Consider the following 18,092-nt stretch of genomic DNA (forward strand, 5'->3'; position numbering starts at 1 on the left):
TAAATTTTTTTCGAATTAATGAAACTATGAAAGTCTGAAAATAATTATAGACAGAAATAATTGTTCTCGCCTTAACATATTAACTTCCTTTGACGCAATTACCAATATCTTGTTACCTAAATATAGCTACTCTTGTCTGCTTAATTGTACACAGTTATACAACAACCCCCGTGACTCTTGGATGTCCACTCTTGGACCGATCATACAAATCGTGTATATCTAGTGTAAATCATGTATAGGAATAACCATGTGTGTAAAGCCATTAGGATATTCATTAACCTATCAAGTGAGAGCTTTCCAAGGAAATTGGCACAACTTTTATTATTTTGGGGCCTTTTAGATTAATTTACATTGTGTCATTTTTTGTGTTGCTTTTTATGCATAAATCGTGTGTGTGTGTGTGTGTGTGTGTGTGTGTGTGTGTGTGTGTGTGTGTGCGCGTGCGTGCGTGCGTGCGTGCGTGCGTGCGTGCGTGCGTGTACTCTAACAAGAGAAAAGTCTTCCACTACCGTAACATAGTAAAAAAACGTTGTTCTTAAGCTTTATGCACGGCCAATATATTTGGTGAAGAGATCTTTTTCATTCTGAGCCTGATTAAACAAATATGTTTAAAATTATTGAAGCCAACTTAGACAACGATGATAATGTTTCTATAGAATGTCAAGTAGAATAAGTACAAAAAGAAAGGAAAAGCGCACTAGAAGAAACAAACTAAGTGACGTGGATCTCATAACTACTCAAATCACAGTTTACTGTAGAGCTTAACAATAAATTGCAAACAATGTGCTTTACGATTTACTGATACGTTATTAATTATTGCATCCATACAACGATCATCAGAAAAAGTGAAAGAGAACCAGGTGATTTGATCCTGCAAACTAACTGAGGGTGACATTAGGAGCTAGCCTTCACGTACTCCAGAGACAGCAGCCAGAGACTATCATCATCTCTTACATATTTCTAGGAACTTTTACGAGATAATAGGATCTTTATTAATTTTAAAAACCATCAAGTAAATATAAATTTTAATGTGTTGATTATAATTAAAATGTAATAATAAAGAATTTAACTTTTATGGTTTTATAATCTATAATAAATAAACTTTAGAGGCGTTCCTTAAAATAACAATGCTTAACTATCAGGTTTGCCGATGATAACGGAAAATTGATCGCTATTGGTCTTAAGGCACAACTGTAAATTAGACTTAAAGTAAAATAATTAATATGTATATCTAAAGATTTATTGGAGCATGTTACATTGGCCATTACTGCGTTAAGGAATGTCTGAAAAAACCATTTGAAAACTATTATGCCTATGATACTTTGCTATACACAAGAACTACGTTTGAAGCCGCTGGTAACAACCAGTTGTATCATATTTAAAACTATACTTTCAAATATTAACTTATTTAAAATGTCATATTTAGGCAAAATAATCAAATAAAATTAAATACACCTGTGTATTAAGTTATTACAGCCAATCTTTCCTTCTCGTTATAATAGATGAGTAAAATTACAAACAACTATTTCGGTACATACACCGTGTATCAAGCTCGTGAAGTACGAATTGAATAAATTATAGTAATAATAGTTTTGTAATATTTAACTTCATGCCATAATAATTGTGTGAATATTAGATACAAAATGTGGTTTCCTTATGTTTTTAATTTTTTCCCTACGATAGCAACATTGAATGGACAACGTTGAAAGGCAACATGGGGTGACGCGTCACCCCATTTTGCTTAAAAGTATAATAAAGCATATTAAATATACATTAAAAGTGCTTCTAACTTCATTATTTAATAAACCGATTATAAATACACAAAATACTGTTATATTGTTTTTCTTCTTTTCCTAATAAAGTATTAAGAAATGTATTTCAAGGAAGACTTAATGAACAAGTTTTCTATATTCAAAATGCATTCAAAACAATGATAGTTACATAAAAGAATGAGAAAAAATACGCTTACTCAACAATATTTTAATGATAAGATACATGTTAGTGAAAAATAGCATTTTTGAGTAGTTAAAATACTTTGTAAATGTATAATATTATGTTCATATAATATAGTTAAAATCATGAATAATAAAAAAACAATACGAGTGTTTATAGACCACACTAGTATAAATTAATGTTTTGACTAAAAAAAATATAATACAAATGAAATATAAAATTATAACTTATATTATTGTAGCTAAGGCAACATATTAATTTGTAATAAATTTACCTTTTGTCTTAAAAACATTCATCACAGACTTCTTTGCGATGGTCACCACAAGTTGGTTTCCTGCATTTTGAACACACAGTTTTCACTTTTTTGTCCTTACAACGTGGACACAAGTGACATCTAGCTTGTTTAGCTAGCTTTGCCGGTGGGTTGAGGGGTAGCTGAGGATCCTCTATGTGTAGAATTGCCTTGATGGTAGCCTTCAGCTCCTTTGGAAGATTTGTTTCCAGTCTTCTTTCCATGTGAGGTCTTGACAACTGCAGTCCCAGCTCCTTTAAAAATTGCCTTCGCTTCATATTCTCTAATGGTACAGTTTTTTTGAACAGGACCATTGCATTAACGCCTGCTTGGTCCAACATACCATAGAACATGCGGAGGGGCCATCGTCTAGTACCTCTTGATACACTGTATGCGTGTACCATTTTATCAAATGTATCTACTCCTCCTTTAGTCGAGTTGTAAAACTCTATGACTTCAGGCTTTTGGGAGTCTTTATTTACATCAGGTTGGTTATGCATAGTTGACAGAATCAAAACGCATTTGTTTTTTTTAGGAGTAAATGATGTAAGCATCACTTGACCAGAAAATCCAAATTGTGTTGTGTTGACAGGCTTTTGTTTGTCTGCCAAAAATGAGGTAGGAATTTCTCTTTTGTTGCGCCTTACAGTTCCTACAAGTGTTAAGTTGTGATCTTTGGCCATTTGCTCAACAAGAGGCACAGACATAAACCAGTTATCACATGTTATGTTGCGACCCGTACCATGTATTGTTTTTGTCAGATTGTTTACATAATAATCAGCTGAAGTTTTTCCTGGGTCTTTACCAATGTACGGAATTGCATCAATCATGTAGTAAGTGCGTGCATCACACATAGTCACTATTTTAATTCCATACTTATCTGGTTTCTTAGCGATATAAACCTTAAATGGACATCGGCCACGAAATGCCAGCAATTGCTCATCAATAGTAACATAAGCATGGGGCTCATAAACTGATTTGCATTTATCAATGAAGTTCATCCAAAGCTCTCTAATGGGGGCAAAATTGTCTTTTGTATTTCGCACGTCTTTGTTGTCGAATCTTAAGCATATCAGTAAAAACCTAAATCGATAAAACTGTGATCCATAAGGAGACCACATTTCAGAAGTGCTAAGGTGCCCATCTTTCTGTGATCCTGCTGTGTATAGCAAGCCAATCAAAGATAAAATTTCAGTTGAATCAGTATCACATAAATACCTTTGAGGAGAGGTAAATTTTTCTCTACGCTTAGCTATCTCTGTGTTTGTATGAATGATAATCATATTTATGGCTGACTGGTCTAGCAATATTTTAAAAGCATCCTCTTCAGTTGTTATATTTAGAGCTGTTCCCCTTGCATGAGGTATACGAATTATATTTCTATTAGCTGTTCTAGTAGTAGGAGGTGGTACAAGTGACCAAGTATAACCATTTTTACCTTTTACTATAGGTCCTTGTACTTGAGACGCAGGATTATCCGGTTCCGAGTCAGAAGCAGCTGAAGAATCATAGTCGGTCGGGTATTCAGTATTGTCTTCCACAGAAGTTATAGAACTTTGATCTTCATCAATTATCACACTGTCTTCATCTAACATATCTCTAACTATATCACTAAAGTTTGGGTCTATTGTACTTGCCATATTATAATAAAACTTTAAAACTTTAAACACAGCACTCTGCAATTGGACATACACCGAAGGCAACAGGGGTTATACGTCACCCCAAGCAATTATTTATAGTCACTTTGAACTGATCAACACACTTGTTATCTCGCGTGCTGGCACAGACTGGACTGCTTGTAGAATAGATAAAATATCAAGATCGTATTAGCAAGATTGCCACAACAACAACAAAATATTATTCTGTGTGGGGTTACGCGTAACCCCTGTTGCCGTTCTAGGGTTAATAAAGTCGATTTCTCTGAAATTTAGGTTCGGATATTTCTATACTACACATTCATACAAAATACTCTGGCATTTATGCAGTTTTGGAGTTAATTTTAGTTATATTTATAATAGTAAAAAAAAGTTTAGTCTATTTCATGGAAAACAATAATTTTCTTCTTGTTCAACATTATTTCTGCATAAAACAATAACAAGGTTGAATAGTAAAATAATTCCAATGTGTAGTAAATTAATACAACTTTTAAGTAGTAGATCAGATAAGTTGATGCATTATTAGCTGAACCTTAAATTATAACGATGGTGAACAACTCAGTAGTAGTAGGACAGCCTCCTTGTCAGAACCTATTAGATTGACCATGATAAACGAGACTAACACAGCCGCGCCACTGCTGAAATTCGGATTAATTAATTATATTCAGATAGGTTCCCTATATTGTTTGTTTCGAATGCTACAGAATTATGTTCTCAGTTAAATTACTAATATTTAACAGTAAATTTGACTTATAGTGAATCACATATTAGATGTAAGTTATATTACATTTTTTTGTAGAAAACCTTGTATGATTGCTTATCACTTTAATAATTTATGATTTAGTAGTAATAATCTTTGTAATTATTACATAGTAAAAAGTGATTTGCTAATACTCATTCTTAAAAAACCTAAGCATCTCCAAAACTTTGATCAAAATCCATTTTGTAAAGGATGTTAAGATATAACAATTACTGTTATTTTAAAACAATTACTGACATTGATAGCAAATTATAAATTTGGGGAAAACAAACTTGGAAGACATTATTTGACATTATTGATACTACTCCTTTACATTAGATTATACTCATATTCCACTCAGAAAAAGTCTTGGGGTTCTTTTTTAATAATTGCGATATTAAACCTTATTAAAGGTTAATCTAAGGCGATGAACTATTAAGATAAAAAAATCATATTAATTCAACTCATTAACTAATAATTGCCACGAGTAATTGTAATTACACTAAGATTATAAATTATTCTCATATCAACATATTATCGACTAATTAATGTTAGAATGCCATTCTGAAAGAACTATTAAAGCCAAATTGATTATAATAGTTTTATTAAAAAAAAAAACAATACATTACCTAGTGTATGTGTCGTGTGTGTGTTAGTGTGAGTGGGGCGACCTCCTACCGAATTGACCGCATCATCCGAAACAATCAGAAAATACACCATATAAAATCTTAAATGTTTTATGAGATGAATCATAAGGGTTGCAGAACCACTACATTTAAAATAGTTTGGATAAATTTAAATTTAATCAACCACGATATATCTTATGTAAGTAAAACTTGTATAGACCTACCTTAAATATATTCAACAATTATGTAACTTAAGTCTAATATAAGAATGTAAAGCTAGTATACCTCAATGTGTGGTGCAGTGTAGAAGCATTTGTTAGAGTTATGCGTAGTTCTACACGCACACTGACTTTCATATTTAAATACATTCAATCAGCATGCATACTTTGCGTGTTTTGCAACACACGTGAAGTGTTATTTGTTAGTGTGACAGGGGGACGTCGGGTCAACGCAGGAACGAAGTCACCTAGATATAATCAGAACAAAACTCTCGAATCACAAATATGACACCAATCAGTTGGCTGTCTTATTACTAATAAACTGAAATATAATATTTTAATACGCTAGAAGTTTTGACTAAAAGAGCAGTTTCAGAATGGCATTAACATTTACACGTGATATGTCCCAAATACTTACGGTACTGGATCTTTTCATATTTAGGATAAGTAATATTGAAGCCTGAAACATAATTTTAAGTTAATATTCAAAACATAATAAGTAAAGCATTTGCTAGTAAAAATATCAATAGTGAAAAATGTTATACTTTGGACATAAATCATACATTGGAATAATTAAAATAAAGTCAAGTGGGATTTTATTTGTAAGAACCCGATGGAAATGTGATTTATTTTATTTACAAAATAAAACTTGTGTTATAGTGTGCATATTGCCTTATTTCGCATGATATACTGCTGTTAATGCTTCTAACTTTTTGTAATTTATTGAGCCTTTAATAGATAGGAACGCACTATCACTAATACTTGTCAATATAAACATCAAGTACAGCACTGTCTAGTTGCATCAGATAATACAGTTACAATGCAGATTGAGCAACGTCTGTTCATATAAAGCTTATCAATGACACTTTGATCCGGATGAAATCAATCGTCAACTACACTTTAGGTGGAAGTCAAAATAGGACCGTATCGAAATAGTTTAAAATATCAAACAATAATCTTTCCTTAGACTTAACCTGGCTTTTTATACTTATTACAGATTTCAAAACAGTTACATGATAGTTATACCACTGTCAGACAGTTAAATAAAAGATAAAGTAGTCATTTCAAAGGTCTGTATATGATTTAAAATATATTTACTTGTCTAGCGGTCGGGTTTACGTGTAAAGCTAGACAAATATGATTTAAGAAAACCCCCTTATTTCGTATTTTTAATTTTTTTATACTCCCTTATTTTTAACTATAGCACAACTCGCAAAATTGACGATCAATTTCATATCCAAGATAAACTTCCCCATAAATTTCGTGAACCAGGTTGTGTATTTTGGCGATAACCAAAACCGCGTGAAGAAATACATTTTTCTAGACCTAGGGAAGAGGGAGCTACGATCGAGTAAAGGGCGCGTTTAAAGAGATCAACCTCTTTTCTAAAGAACTGATTCTGTTCCCCTTACACATAAGGTACTACGAGGGAGGTCACAGGATGCTTAATGCCGTAAAACCGAAACTCCACCTCGTCAGGGCACTCAACTCGTTGGGACAACCCCGGACAAAGGAGATGCCAGTGATCCTCGAGTTTCTGGAAAGGAACGTAACGGAAAAGAAAATACTATTTGATAGAGAAATCTGGATGCTATGTAACACCCCAGACGAGTGCCCCAAACAACGGGGCTCTACGGACTATAGAGCGTTCGTTTGCGCTTATGCTGAACTTTTGTCAGCGGGGAGCACACAGTCAGGATGAACAATCAACCCTTTGAATAGCTGCTATTTTGGGCTCGGTTGTCCGATTGAAGTTAGATTTGCGGCATTGTATTATACTAATAAAGACCTTTAATTTAATGTGCATATAAACCCATGCTTCTATTTAAGATTTTCTTCCGACTCCTAGTGGGCCGTCCCCCTTAATTGGTAGCGGCTCATTGAAATTGTAGTAAAATATTGTTGTATGCCCAATAACAGTGTACCAACTTGTATAGCTCCATCTGTAACGGTTAAAAAAATATTAAGCCGTCCCTAGACTTTTCACTAACTCTGTATACCGATGTTGTAATAGGCCTACAAGAGGTTAATAATACTGTTAATTTGAATGATAGGTTTCAGAATAACAATAACATCAATTCGTTGACTCATGTGAAGTATAAGCAGCTTGTTCTTCAACTAAAAGAGAGCAGTCAAAACAATTCTGGTAATAAATAATCGGAAGATGTCATAACTCATGCTGATGCCAAAGTGCAGCTAGACATGCTGATATACTTTGAGCAAAGTCTTATACTTCATCAGCTGAAATTAGCGCCTTAAAATGTATGAGTGATTATACTGTAGACATTTGACTTCTTTGTGTGTAGGGAACACAGATGTTAAGGTTTTGCCCCGTAATTGGACCAAATAGTCATTGCTTAGCAACCGCACGTACTATTCATGCTGTTTTCATATAGCACCTTGGAATCATTGCAATAGCACTGTCGCAGGTTTAGTAGCTACTAATTAATTGTGAAAATGGTGATGGTGTGTTAAAGAGAACAGACTGTGAATAATGAAGCAAGAGAAGTGATAAGAAGAATGATAAAAGTGTGGCGAGAAGCAGAGGAGGACAATTTCTAGCATTAGAAAGGAAAAAGCTGCAACTGGTGAAAAGCCTTTAAATATGCTTGGTAAGAAAAGGCCCTGATCAGAGGAGAAGAAATTTCATATAGATGATTTTGATGAAAGTCTTTCAACTCTATGAAGCGATTGAAATTGAAATTGTGTTACAAACTAAGAAAAATTCTTACAGAGTGGCTGGACCTAGTTAATTGGCGTGCTCGCTATTTGAGGGATATCCAACAATTTCAACATTTAGGAATTGCTGGAATGGTATTGAAGTACCTGGTGTGGTGTATAATGGACACTATACTGTTATGACAATGCCACTATAGTCTACTATTATTATTCAAGAAAATAAGGAACGAAAGTACGCTGTGAAAAATCAAATGATAGATTGGATGCAGTATAACATACAATGTGCATCATAAATGAAAAAGATTAATTTGTACGAGCTGATGGACAAGCGAAACCCTAAAGAAAGGTGTACCGCATTGATAAAGATATGATAAAGATGAGTTATAAGTACTCAAGGCTTTAAATTAACTATAAGGGTCTGGATCATTAACGTGGTAAGAACACAACGACATTCACTAACTGGACTGGCCAATTAACCTACAAAATAATTCTTGTAGAGCACGGTAACTCGTGCTTGCTTTATCTTGACGAGGCTTATCTATCAGCCGGCCACGATATCGATCAAAGCTGCTTTGTGGCTCAGAGTCATAGTGGAAGAATTACTGTCACCAGATCATGGGGTCAATCCCAGCCCACGCACAATACTATTTGCTTAAGAATTTAATTTGTGTAAATTTGTTTTATCATTATGATATCTGACGGAAATAAAATTACATCCCTTATTAAATTTTAAATAATTATTTATTTTTATATTAACAATAAAAACACACAAAATTACTTTTAATTAATAAAAAATGCAGGAAAACAATATCTTAGAATAAAATCGTATAAATTTCGAGAATACAGAACTCTCGCCAAAGGAGATATATCCTGGCGGTGCTGCGCAAAAGATTGCAATAGTTTGGTCAGAACAGACAGCAATATATTAGTTATTTTCAAAGAGAAACACGACCACAAACATAAAACCCACCACTCTAGCCCTATGACTACAAATACGTGGCGATCGGCGTCCGCCTCATCTCCGGCTGCTGCCCCGACACCGCACCTCCAGACTGCACTGCCGCCCGACCCTATCACACCGGTTACCGCCTTAAGGCCGTGTCACACTGCCGTGGCGTCGCGTCCGTCCATCTGCGGATGGATTTTTAAAATAATCGCTGACCATGTTGTCAGATAGGACAAGTCACACTGACATAACCGACGTGGCGCAACGTTCGTCGCGTCGGCCACCGTCTGCTGCGCTATGCGGCTGGAGCGATCCTTGGCCGACGTCGGCGATGCTACGAAGGCTCGCGCATGCGCATAAAGCACCTCCCCAACCCCCTCACCGGGGCACCGCGCGCTCTTGCCACTGCCTACTCCTTTTATTTTATATTTTTAATAATTTGTTTAAAAAACCCTTGCGCGAAGCTCTAAAACAGCCCGACACTCCAGGATGAAATGACCGCCAGTTCTAGGGTTAATGAATACTCTGGTGTCATGTTTATATGCAATCATTTTATTTGTTATTTTTCATATTATGTTTGATCTATAACAAAATTAAATAGGCCTTATTTTAAAAAACATAAAGACTTATTACAAAAATGAAAACACCAACACAAAAATTACAAAATAATCCTTTCAAGTGCATCTTATATATAAAAACCAATAGTTTTAAAGAGGTATATCAAAGTATTGAATGCCCTAATTACTAAGTTCATAATAGAAATAGTATTGCATATTGTAATAATGAAAATATAATTTTGATAATAATAATTAATAATGAATACGCTTCAGAACAATAAATTAATTTTGTACAGCTATAACAAACTGTTAATTCCACTATCAGTGTATAACTAAACAAATTCAAAGTAGTTGAAATGCATAAGCAACTCCTAGAAAGACGTGTCGTTGGCCGCGGACGCGGACGCGTGTCTGGTAGTTTGACGGGATTCGAGACCGTCGCGGCATACGCGGACGTACATACTATGGATGGACGGACGCGACGCCACGGCAGTGTGACATGGCCTTTAAATATACAACCGAAATGTTTCCTACAAATCACATTAAACCAGTCAATAACCCGGATAAAATTCTCACCCATCAAGGAACTCAAACCATCATTGAAACATTATCTAAAAGTATAGCCTACAAACCTCTAAACCAGAACGTGACGATAAATTAAATGAATTAAAAAACACACACTCACTTATAAGTACCTGTAATAATTGTAAATTGTTGACAGAAGAAACACAAAAATTAGTTTTATCAATTCCTTGTTTAGAAGAAGAAATTAAATCTCTCTAAAGCAGTAACTCCGAAATTAAATCCACCCAACAAATGGTGTGTCGACGCTTCTACTGAACAACCGCTCTGATCCTCTTTCGGATCCTGAAAATTACTATGGCGACTATAAGACCGTACTAAATAAAAAGCGAAAAAGATCATGTAAACTAAAAAATAAAAAGTGTTTGAATAAATTAAATCAGAACAATAAAATACCTAAGAGGAAACCTGATCAGCCTAGCATTGTTCTCCCGTTCAAGAATATTAGGTAATAGGTGATAGTCATGCCCGTGGACTCGCAGCATATGTGCAGAAAGCCATCTCCTCCAAGACTAATGTCACGGGGTTGTGTACACCTGGTGCTGGTCTTCTAGAAGTCGCACCCACCTCGGTCCCTCCTGCCGGGCATTGCTACGTCCTTCTCACGGGAACAAATTACTTGGCAACTGGGAGTCAGCATATCATCTTCAAGCACATGGAAACTATCCTTGAAAACTGCAGCAAAAACTCCAAGGTGCTGATCTCACGACTTATTCCCAGGCACGACCTGCCCTCAAGCAGCCCCATTCACGACACCGTCACCTTGGTTAATAACTTTATCCATATAGGGTTTGGAAAACTAATGATTTAAAACAATTCATTAAGCAACTGAAAATTGAAAATAAAATTCAAATAAACAACGACAAAAAAAGGTTTTTGACAGTAAAATTAAGAAATCTACAAATAAGTCAAATTCAACTTGGAAAGTTATCAAATCTGAAATCAACAATGGCACCAAGATCACTGATAACATACAAATAGTCCGGGATGGCACATCCATATCAGACCCAATTCTTATTGGTAATATATTTAATGATTTTTTCATAAATGTTGTTGATAGATTTGTGCTTCCAAATATTCAGAAAGATTTTGTTAATCAATCGGGTCACGAAAAACCGCCTCAAGCCTCAATTTTTTTCAAATTTAAAGAGGTTGATGAAAGAATTTTAAAAACGATTGTAATGGCTTTTGAAAACAAATTCTCAACAGGAATTGATGATATACCAATCACCCTCATTAAACAGTCTTTTCCGCTAATCTCCAAACCATTAACCCACATAATCAATTCATCATTAATATCTGGCCTTTTCCCATCCAAATTAAAAATTGCTAAAGTTGTTCCACTCTATAAAAAGGGGGATTTAAATAGTCCAACAAGTTACAGACCTATATCTTTATTACCTGTGTTTTCTAAAATTTTTGAAAAAGTAGTATATAATCAACTTTTGGATTACCTGGAAAGTAATCACATATTGGATGATTAGCAACATGGTTTCCGACCACAAAAATCTACGATAACTGCAGGTGTTAATTTCATTGAATTAATAATAGATTTGGTTGACAGGAATGAAAAAGTCATTGGAATCTTCCTTGACTATTCCAAAGCATTTGACAGTGTGTCCCACGATGAATTACTTAAGGTACTTTATAATTTAAATATTAAGAGTAAGGAACATGAATGGTTCAAATCATATTTAAAAAACCGACAACAATGTATTCAAATTCAAAATAGTTTTAGTTATTTAAACAGCAAATATAAATATACACAAAATTTTTATTCAAACCTTCAAACTATAAAACATGGTGTCCCACAGGGATCTATACTTGGCCCTCTTCTATTTCTTTGCTATTTAAAGGGGTTGCCGGGTGTGATACAGGTGGATGGGTCAGTGTGCCTCTACGCTCATGATACCAACATCACAATTTCAGGTAAAAGTCAAGAAGAAATTGAGCTTAAATCATCTCTAAGTCTTACAACTGTAAAAGAATTTTCATACACTAAAAATCTCCTAATAAATATAAATAAATCAAATTTTATTTCATTCTGTACAAAACAAACTAGATCAAAATTAAAGCCAAATAGTTATCTAGAAAATTCAAAACTGAATCAAGTAGAAAACTCAAAATTTCTTGGACTAATATTGGACCAACACTTAAGTTGGGATAAACATGTTGACCATGTAGTAAATAAAACGTCCTCTGGTCTATATGCTCTACGACAAATGTCGAGGATATGTAATATTGAAACCTTGAAAACTATTTATTTTGCACTAATCAATTCACACATGTCTTATGGTATAAGCATGTATGGAGCTACAACAACAAAAAATCTAGACCGAATTCTTCACCAACAAAAAAAAGCTATTAGAATAATGTTAAACTTGGAACGCAATGAATCTGTCAAACAGCATTTTTCTAAATTAAGAATCCTTACCGTATATGGTCTATATATTTTTCAAACTATCATGCTTGTGAAATCAAATGAAGATAGTATACCTAAGTTAGGAGCAAATCATGATTATAACACTCGCCATAGAAATTATCCATCAATCCCAAAACATAACTTAGAACTTTTTAATAAAAAACCCACTGCTATAGGATCCAAATTCTTGTTATTTCTTCCAAAAACGTTTATAAAAATTTCACAAATTTGCATATTTAAAACAAAGTTAAAATCATTTTTAATTGAAAAATCAGTATACTCATTTAAAGAATATTTTGAGGTAACTTAGTTCATCCAACAATTTAGTAGTTATTATGACATATTATAAATAGTAGCAAAATTGTTAAGTCAGTGTTGTCATTTACATAACATTTTGAGGCAAACTTCTTTATTTAATGATTTATGTAGTCACTAAATGGATATTGTAATGTAATGGTTGACGCTATTCTGTATTTATACTATATGTGTACATTGTATGAGTCTTGAATAAAGTTAATTTGAATTGAATTGATTTGAACCCTTTCAATATATCTCTTCATGCTGCTTAAGAATTTTACTGTAAAACATAATCATAAACGTGATGATGATGTTTAAAACGTAAAGTGTTCTCTGTTTTGTAAAGTTGTGTTCAACACTATACTATTTATATTCCTTAGTTTTAAGGTTCTTTATAAATAAATAGTTTTATTTCTGGAATAAACTTTTCTATTAACACTTGATACTTAGTAATTAGCAATCAGTAAACACAATTTTAGACCAAACCTTTTGACAATGTAAGCATAAATCATAAAAAGTAGTTAAATACATAAAATATAATAAAATAGAGTACTTTTTATGTTTATTTACAATGAAGTGAGAAATGGTAATTTACAGTACAGTATTTGCTGAAATAATACATTATTCAAATTAAAAATTGCAACTTGATATTTTAGGAAGTTTGAGTTTCGATAAGTCTAGAAACACACTAAGTGTGCCTCTTTGACCTTCAATTCAACTAGATGCACGACTTCCTACTTTGGAATCCGAACTGATTTATTGATAGCAGTTTGTGACTCTCCAAAAAATTCACGATCCGAATTTGCTGAAATATGGCAAGATCGAAATCAGGTGGTAATTTTGAACGGAATATGGGTCGCCTTTTTTGAAAACTGGGGTGACTTTGGCCTTTTGAGAGAGGAGGGAAAAGTTCCAGAGCGAAAGGAGAGATTAATTAGGTGTTCGAGTGGCTTCAACAAATTATATGATCACTGTTTTAGAAGCCACGTTGACACGTAATTCAAATAATTTGACTTTTTGGATGGAAAATCTCTTATTATTGTGGCAATTTTTCTCCTCTGTGACCGGAGACAAAACCATGGAGGTGGGTTCCATACTAATGGGGGGAATGACTGGGTTTGACGCGGACTGAGTCCTTGGTCACCTCCAACCGAAGCAAAATATTTGTTGAATTCATCAGCGACCCTAGTGGAATCACTGACTCGTTCATTTCCAATATGTATTTCAATTCGTTTGTCGGAATGTGCATTTTTATTGTTAATTATGGCCCAAGTGGTTTTTGAAACATTTTTGGACGTGAGAAATGCTTTGGTGGTATCATATGCTTTAGCAGCTCTGATCACCTTTCTGTAAATTCGTTTGTAATTTTAAAAAAAATTTTAATTCTAGGTTTTGCTGAGTGCTTGGAAATTTCTGAGAGAAACAATAATTTCTCTCGCGAAATTAATATACCTTTGGTAATCCATAATCACTTTCGTGTTCTCGGCCTTTGTTGTATTATTTTTAAGGGACAGCTCACATTCAGGTGAAATTTAAACGTTTCTTCAAAAGATTCAAATTGCTGTTCTTCGGGATCATAAAATGTAGAAACTTCCAACTATCTCGCGTAAGCAGAGAGTTTAGAAGCGCGATGTTTGTGGGCCTCGTGTTTCTGATTGTCTTTTTGTTGATTGGATCCCGTGTTAACTCGTGACCTTTGACTATGGCCTGTTGGCCGTAATGGTCCGAGATGGCTGTGTTGATCACTAACACCTTACAGTCAGTTATGTTGGTGACGATGTTATCAATAGCTGTCGCCGAAGTGGCGGTTACTCTTGTCGGTTCTTCTATTGACCAGACGAGAGCGAAGGACCTCAGCAAGTCAGCGAAGCGTTTTGTCATAGGGGCTTCCACATCTAAAATGTCGATATTGAAGTCGACCATGACAATGAAATTTTGTTCTTTCCTTGTCACGTCTGTCAGGATATCTTCAAATTTAGAAAAAGATTTTCTTCGATTCCGTTTTGGGACCTGTTCACTCCAATTATGAGCAATGGAGTGTTGTTTGTTTGTACGTTGTCTTGTGAAAGTTGTAAGAGGTAAACGAAAAGTTATTCCACACAAAAACTGAAACCCCTCCTCTTTGGCTGAGGTTCGGCAGTAAAAATCTGCCAATTCATAATTTTGAATTTTGAAAATGGCAAATTGCTAGTGTTAAAACCATGTTCGGTAATAACTAGCATGTCAGGATTGAGTTCCTCGCACATGAGAGTTAGCTCATCCACTTTATTTGTAGCCATTTGTGCATTCTGATGAAATAATGTCACTTGATTCTCAAATGTGTAATTCAATTTTGATTTTTTAATTCATCCGCTTTTGTCAGTCAATTTTGATTTGTGGTTGAGAGTGGGTTCCCTAAAAAACTGGGTTATTGTCAGTGTTTGTAGAGTTCGTTAGTTGTACAAGTGAGATCCGCTGCTTTCCAGAGTCCTTTACAGCGTCGGCGTAGCTTTCATGAGTTTTGAGGTGTACCGGGATCGCTGGGTTTGAGGCAGGAGGCATCGTGGTGTCTTCCGATGATCTGGTCTCTGCGACAGGCCTGCGAGATTGAGTTGGACGTAGTGGAATACTCATCAAGCCTATGACAATTTGACAGGAAAGCCGTCTCTTTCCGCTGTCAGTTAAGTGAAGGCCATGGGGTGTGAAGTGGTGTCGGTCGCAGAGTTCTTGGAGTAAATCACATAGGATAGAATAGAGCATTTTTGTATGATGTCAGACTGGGTTAAAATAGTTTTTAGAATAAACTCTGTATTTATTGTCCGAAGTCATTATATCGTGAACAATGGACTCCACTGTCCAGCACATAAATACTCCACAATCATGACTGTTTGGCTGTGGCCCACCGATATCTAAAAAATTGATTGGCATTGTCTTGTTTAAATAAGTGTTTAGCCTGTTTGCAACCGAGAGAGCAGAACTTTGGTTGTATGTACCAGAAGAGTCAAAATGTAAAAATTTTTGTTCAGACCCAATATATACTAGTGTACTCCAGTGTGAGCCACTATCAGATTGTGTTAAATTAACAGAGTCATTTATTGGTAGAATGATGTAACGTTTTTCCTTGATATTAAGTGGTTCTAGCATGAAATGGAAGTCATTAATATTTTTATTGCATGAACAATGAGTGGATTGATTATGATGCCTGATTTTTTATCCAGAAACCTATCATTTAACATTTGAAAATACGGCTGAATTGTCAAGTCTGTGAGCCATTTATCGTTCAAAAGCTCATCAGAAACTAACAACATTTTTACAGCTTTAATTTCCGTCTGTGTTTCAATACTTGAAAACCGTACAGGAGTTTCCACAGCCGAATCAGAAGAATTTGAACTAATGGTTGAAGCTGTTTCTGATAAAATATCATTATTTTGAATTTTAGATGGGTTTTCCATAGTTAAAAGCTGTAGAGGGGATTCACAAACAGAATCAGAAACATTCAACTTCATACTCATGTTTGACTTGGTTGATTTTTCACCCATACTAGCTTTCTTAATGCTAACATTCTTTCTTGAGGTAAAATTAAAATCATCAAGTTTTAAATTTAATTTTTTTATTTTAATGTATTCTTCCAGTTCTTTTTTTGATCGTAATACTTTACCACCAGGGGTTGTTACTTTTATATCAGTTATTTTACCTCGATGTACTCCACTTTTCCTAACTGTTTCTTCAATTTTCCATCCTGAGAGAAGAGATTTATTCGTACATTGGTCACTCAAGGAAGTATCCATAAAATTATTTTAAAATGTCCAAGTGATAATAAATAAGAGTATTTTATTATGAAGAAAAAATGCAGGTATTATTGTAAATAAACTAAGGTGTCGGCATTTATTAAATAAATATGGAAACACTATTAGTGGCTGAGTAAGTCTTAATGTTATCTGCTGCACAACAATGAGGTTCAAAGTACACCAGTTGAGTCATTAACAGCTGATGGCAAGCTGTACAGGTTATCCCTTCACTGCCTGTGTATGCTTGAAAATCCAATTGTTGAAGTATTGCAGGAAATAACTACTGTAGTCAAATTTATGAGTTTATCTTTATGAAATAAAATAATTTTAGATCACAAAACGTCGCCTTAGGTCACAGTCACAGATACTTATTGAAAAAGAGTGCTTATCTTGGAATTGAAAATGAGTTTTGTAAAGAAACAAATGAAAATGTGCAGTGATAAAAACATGAGCTTTTTAGAAATTCTGTTACAGGTAATATTTATAATTAATTATTTATTTGAATCTAGAATAAATGTTAACTTTTAACTGTTTCAAAAGTTAAGGATACTTTACCACAGATTTTCCCATAACATCAGCACTGCTTTACTAAAATGTACACTAAATAATAATAAAGTTCTTATAGTGCTAAAAACATTAAACACATGGTGTTTACATAAAAGCACCAAACTGATATTGTTATGTTATGGTGTTATGTTGTTATGTTGTGTTGTGGTGTTATGTTATGTTGTTGGTTGGACTGATATTGTTGAAATAACCAATGTTTTTATTTATGTCGTAGACGGTGATGGAGAAGCATTCCAGCAATGGCTGCCACATTCCTCGTTCACGCATTCAAATTGGAGGGCTACATTACATACGAGAAACATTTACCCAAGTTACACTGATGAGAGTAATAAAGTTTTTACTATACAATTAACAACAATTCTATTCAAAATTTATTATCTCTATAAATAATATTTGTAAAAAATAAGATATTGCTCTATTTTACTGTACAATTTTTAATAAATTAAATCTATATTATATGCAATCTGTTGTGTTTTACTCTATTTCTGGTCCCAATTAATCCGCATAAACAAGGTTGTACTGTAACTAAGGGAATACTAATATACATTTTAACAAAGCTTTACAGCAAAGCCATTTATTTATTGATAGACTCCTTTGGTTATTTTTAATTAATTCTATTGTTTCAAAACTTTGTTGCTCCAAGTCTCCCCTATTTAACCACTACATAACACTAAGCTTCCCTTCCATTTTCACCAACTCCTTATGTTTTATCAGCCATTTTGCAAACAAATAAATATATTACTGACAAATAAATCAATTTAATAGCAAATAGGCACTGCCTTAGGTGATACG

Source organism: Homalodisca vitripennis, chromosome X (assembly GCF_021130785.1).
Source record: "Homalodisca vitripennis isolate AUS2020 chromosome X, UT_GWSS_2.1, whole genome shotgun sequence".
Classification (NCBI taxonomy): domain Eukaryota; kingdom Metazoa; phylum Arthropoda; class Insecta; order Hemiptera; family Cicadellidae; genus Homalodisca; species Homalodisca vitripennis.